The sequence below is a fragment of the Oxyura jamaicensis genome, chromosome 3 (assembly GCF_011077185.1).
Source record: "Oxyura jamaicensis isolate SHBP4307 breed ruddy duck chromosome 3, BPBGC_Ojam_1.0, whole genome shotgun sequence".
Lineage (NCBI taxonomy): Eukaryota > Metazoa > Chordata > Aves > Anseriformes > Anatidae > Oxyura > Oxyura jamaicensis.
This window is the reverse complement of record NC_048895.1, coordinates 115,609,788-115,615,370: the sequence shown is the minus strand read 5'-3', so window position 1 is coordinate 115,615,370 and position 5,583 is coordinate 115,609,788.

The following is a 5,583-nucleotide window of genomic DNA, read 5'->3' as shown; positions in this document are numbered from 1 at the left end:
CTGCACCGATCCTCCTCCAACCTGGGCTCAGGTCTGGAAAGCTGCCCCGGGCAGCTCCTGGCAGTCCCCAGTCAACGGGACTGTAGGAACAGGAAAAGCTCTTCAAATCCTTCCTCCTTTCCTAAGGTGGAGGCAGTCTTTCTTCTCCCTGTCCTGATCTGCTTGGGCTATGAGGTTTTGGGGACAGGGATTTTGCTTCCCCGTGCAGAATCTCACTCACTGTGGCCTCGCCTGTTCTTCCAAGGGCAGAAAGGTGCTTCTAGAGGCAGGGAGGTGGATGCAGAGCAGAAAGCGCCTGTCCTCAACTGGTTTGCAGAGAAGCGTGAATTAGTGGGCTCAGATAGGCTGGGTAAGAATAAAGGAAGCTATCTGCAGCGAGTGCCCATGCTCACCTGATTTTCTTCCAGATGCCTTCCAGTAACTCTCTTCTCTCATCTCCCTTAGAGATGACTTAGAGGTTACATAGCTCCCCACTCTCTTCTACTTCATTCTCCACTCAGCGTCTCCCAGATCTTCCCTCCAAGCCAGGTTTGGCAGTCACACAATTCAGGTCCTGCCCAGAGCATCTGGGAAGCGCAAGGATGTTTGGTTTGAGCTGATGTGTGCATGAGACACCTGCTATGCATTCTCTCATATGCAGCGAACTGCTGGAGCTTTGCAGCTGTGTCAGGCTAGTATCAAAATTAGTGGGTTTTTGTTTGGTTTTGTTTGTTTGTCTGTTTTTACAAGGAAGGTGATATCTCCTGGAGAAGGTCACCAAGATTTTGGGACTTCCCTCTACAAGAAATCCACTTTCCCCAGCACCTCCTGGGGTCAAGATACTGGCAGCAGAAGCGGTACCACACAGCATTCTTGTTTTTCATGGCCCAGGAATGTCTGATGAGGAACCCTCCTACAATTTGTTTGTACCAAGCACTCATTCTGCTTTGACATACAAGGGCAGAGAAATTGCAGCTTCATACATTCCTCTACAAACTGATGGATCGAGGGGTCGTTTATCATTAAGTGGGCTAACCAAGTGTTTGTGTTCATCAGGAGAGGGACTTAACACAGAAAATGGGAGAGGAGAAGCCAACAAACAGCTCATTAGCAGCTTAGTAGGGGTGTCCCTCCACAAGTGCGGTGGGTCCGTGCACCTTTCCAGGCAGGGGCATGGAGGTGCAGGAGGTGACAAAGGAGGGGGCTGAAGAAAATCAAGAACAGGAGCTGAATGTGGTGGAGGAGACAGTCAATCCTTACTGATTGTGTGAGTGGGGGTGAGCAGCCCCTGTGTGAATTGGTTCAGTGGGGAGGGTCCTTATGGGGACTGCACCATTGCTTGAGGACACAAAAGTTTAGGTTTGACATGAGGAGACGTTTCTTCTCAGAAAGAGCAGTGAGGCACTGGGATGGGTTGCTGGGGGTGTTCAAAGAGAGGTTGGACGTGGTGCTTGGGGACATGGTTCAGTGGTAGGGGGATTGGTGGTAGGGGGATGGTTGGACCAGATGATCTTGGAGGGCTTTTCCAACCCTAATGATTCTGTGATTCCCAGCAGCGGTGCACGCAGGATACATGGCATGGTGGTGCCACCCCCATCTGGGGGCTCCGTGGGGAGGTCACATCACCCAGGGCCAGCAGGAGATAAATATATTTACAGCTGCTTGCTAGTTTATGCTAAGTCTGGACCCTTCTTGCCCGGACCAGGTCCACTACCTGCTCAGACTACCGCATCCCATGGTTTGATGCAGCACCCATTGGGTTTCCCGGAGTACCCCGCTAAAGGCACGCTCTGGTTTAAAAGAAACTCAGGATTCCCAGGGTCTGAGGTGTTGCTTTTGGTTTCAAAGGCTCTGTGTCCAGCAGCGTGGAGTAGAAAGGAAAGAATAATGACACGGCACACCGCAGACATGTTATTAAAATGAACTGTTTATATTATCTCAGTTGAGTCAATACATTATAATGTATTAAAATGGAAAGGTACAAAATTGAAATAAATACTTTCTGATTCATGTATAAATCTTTTGTCAAGATGACATTTTGTGTTTTTTTTGTGTGTTTTTTTTTTTTTTTTTTCATCATCAGTACATGTTTCAATAAAACATTTAAAATGACATTTAAAGTATTTAAAATATGGTTCATGGAAGAAAAGGTTGAAATCAAACAACTTTTGGCTTGTTTTGGCATGAGATCTTGACACAATCTGGGTTCCCCAAAACCACGTAAATGGTGGTAAAATATAAATGCTCAAACTTATTTAAAAAAATAAACAGGCTTTACAAAACCCTCTGATCCTTGACTTAGCCACTTTTCTGTATAGTCTGCACTTACGATATATACATTCATTATTGTCCAAGGGAAGACAGCCACTGACTTTCATTTAAAGAGCTTGGTGGAGAGGCCTAACAAACATTATGCAGCCGACTACAATTAACACGGTTTAAAAAATTCCTGACAGTGCAAAAAACAGCTCAGAAACCAAAGCGTACGCATGGGACAGGGGAAGAGGCAAGTGCACGAGTCCAGATCTGAAGCAAAGCTCGAGGCATTTTGGCCAGGTCTACAAAAGGACATTTGCTGGGATAATCCGTCTGGCCGGTTACCCCAGCAAAGGTCTGCACCTAACGCAGAACTGCGGATCAGCATGTTTGCTGACTCAGGTTGTGATTTCGGGCTCCCCTTCATCTCCCGGGGGTGTTTGTGTGCCCGGGAAGGTTGCGGCTTGGCGCTCGGGGGCCTCCTGCAGGGATTGCTTTGGCAAAGCCCAGTGGTGCGAGCCTGGCCCATGAGAGGGGTGATGGCTCGGCGTGAAATTGCAGGGTGGGAAGGGAGGAGAGGGAGCGTGAATGTGGGCTCGGGACCTTGGAGAAGAGGCAGTGGGAAATTCACTCCCAGGCAGTGTTTTTTATCAGGATCACGGGGCAGGCTTGTTCGTGTGCTTTAGTTTCAATCAGTGTGCTTATTTCTTCTTTGTTGCCATAGCGTGTGCGGTTATGGTCCCTCTAACCTCTACCGTGTGCTTATCATCCATCCTGGGGCAATGGGCAGGCTGCTGTTCGGGGCAGGACATGGGAGCGTGGATGACGGTGCCTTTCCCCAAATCTCAGCATTCCAGCAACTTCTCAAATATCACCCAAAAGGGGAAAAGAAGCAGGGTTACATGAAAAATAAAATTACGAGAATCTCCCTGCCAACCTATAGGTAAAACTTCTCGAAGCCTGGTACAGCTTGTGCAGGGTGTAATGCTGCCAGCAACTCAACTGCATCAACCAGCGACAGGTGTATGCAGAAATCCATGTCTTTGTTCTGTTGTTTTTAAGGCAATAGAAGACTCTATAAGGAAGAAAAAACCCACCCTGGCTTGGTTGAAGGGCAGGGGGGATCTGAGATGGGGCTCCCTCTGATGGTTTTCCTTGGTGCTCCGTGGGCTCATTGGGACTTACTCCTCCTGTGTTCCTGGTTGTTCCCACCCAGGGCAGGAGGAACTCACGGCACAAACTCTTTGTGATGCTTTGAACTTTGCTGCAGAAGCCAACCCCATTTGAAAGAGGACCCTGTAAGGTTTATCATATATATGGATAGAGGAGGCAAGGGATGGGAATTGGTTTTTTCATCCTTCCCAAAAAGCCAGCATGTCACTGTTAAACTTCTTGGAAAATGCAAGGGAGTTTCCTGTTTGAAAAATAACACAGCCATGGGGAAATGAAGGATGTGATTGGAGGCTCTTGGGCATCTGTAACATTGAGGATACAATCAAAGACCAAAACAACCTCCCTCCAAGATGACCAAACTCTTTTTGTTGGCATATGCATTGTTCGGCATAGTTTTGTTTTATGTTTGTTGATAACCTTGCTGTTTCCATGTTGTTTGGGGAAGAATTCATAAACATTCTTACAGGGTGGACCAGCTCTTTCCTACCCAGCTCCCCTGTGCAGAAAACTTGATTCACCTCAGCCAAAGCTTTCCCCTTCCTTATTTTAGTTTGCAATGCAGTTTTTGAAGGGAAAGGAAGCAGTTCTCTGAGTGCTGGTGCCTAGAGAGGGGGACCCACTCTAAGATGCTCCAAGGAAGTCCTTGTACCTGTGTTGGTGAAAGGAGGTAATTCATCCTGCTGTTTTCCCTTAATCAAGCTCACGTGGAGCCTTTAGTGGGCTCCTTTTCCGTCTCTGGGAGGATAATGTGCACTTTTTTTTTTTTTTTCTTTTTTCTGTTTTTCTTTTTTTTAATCAGCTTTCCAAATGCCATCTCAAGGAGGTTTCCTCAGATTCCTGACTTTCTTGAAGGAAGCAGCAGAAATTCTTGCACTTGGGCAGAATGGGTTTCATTTTCTTAGCCATTCATTCTGATTAAGACAAAACTTGGCATGGAAGAGGATCCTTTGCTGACTATGGGGTAAACTAAAAAGATGACGCTTTCCTCTCCTCCACTGCCAGTTGCTTGGGATCCATGTCATAAATTGTTCCTACTAGAGCCCAAATCCATTGACTGAAGTGTATATGGTCATGGACAGGCTGTGCATCAAGGAGCTCAACTCCTAGCAAAGAAAATAAATTATTTTTAAAAATATTATTTTCTGCACATCCTTTCTAACAGCAACCAGCAAACATTTCCTTGGGCATTTCCATGGTGCTGTAGGACAGCCTGGGCCACGTCACAGAAAGTGTTGGCATCTACTAGGCAGCCCAAATGTGCACCTGCGGGGTTATTAGTGTCTCCATTGAGGTTCTGCAATCCAGGGGTTGGGTGTTTGTAGTGGCAAAGAGGTGAATTACATGGCTGTTGGAAGCTTGGGACAGTAGGACAATAAAACCTCCAATCTTTTGACCTCTTTCAGAGCAGATATGCACATCACAATATCGCACTGATCTCCTCCTTGTGCCGTGTCCAGCCTCCAGGGAGTCTCAATGACCCAAATCTTGACACTGGCTAAAAGCAATGAGTAAAACTTGTATCGTGGTTTACTCCTGCCAATGCTGATGTTTCAAGAAAAAACTTGGTCAGGGAATGGCGATGAGATAATGCATGAACGGGGTCATTTCTACCCCACCCTCCAGCCAAGGATCTCAGTAACAGAGCCTCACAACACCCCTGTGAGGTAGATATTATTATACCTGGGTGGGTAAACTGAGGCACACATAGAAGAAGTAGAGAGCAAGTGAATGGAAAAGCTAAGATGAAGATCCTGGGATCCTTGATGCCAGTCTTGCTCTGAGCAGCATTTCCCCTCTGAAAAAGAAGACGCGGCTTCTGCTGGAAGGTGAGAGAGACAGACCAAGGAGCTCCTGGGACATCCATGCAGAGAGAATAAATGCACATGTTCCTGGCTTATATCCAGGGTTTGACTTGTTAAAGGTCAAAAGAGGACACTGGGCATGACAGTAAGGCAAGAGAGAATCAGGAAGAGGTTGGAAACCAAGTCAGATAACAGGAACACAAGCACAACCAAATGAGGGCTCCAAAGAGGCACCACAAGAACATCCTTAACTCAACTTGGAAACGATGATGGAAAGACCATTGCTGATGGGATTTGCTTTTGCAGATCCAGTAGCTTCCAGTAAACCTACCGCCTCCTCAGCTCACAAGAAAAACAGAAAAAAGGAGAAGGA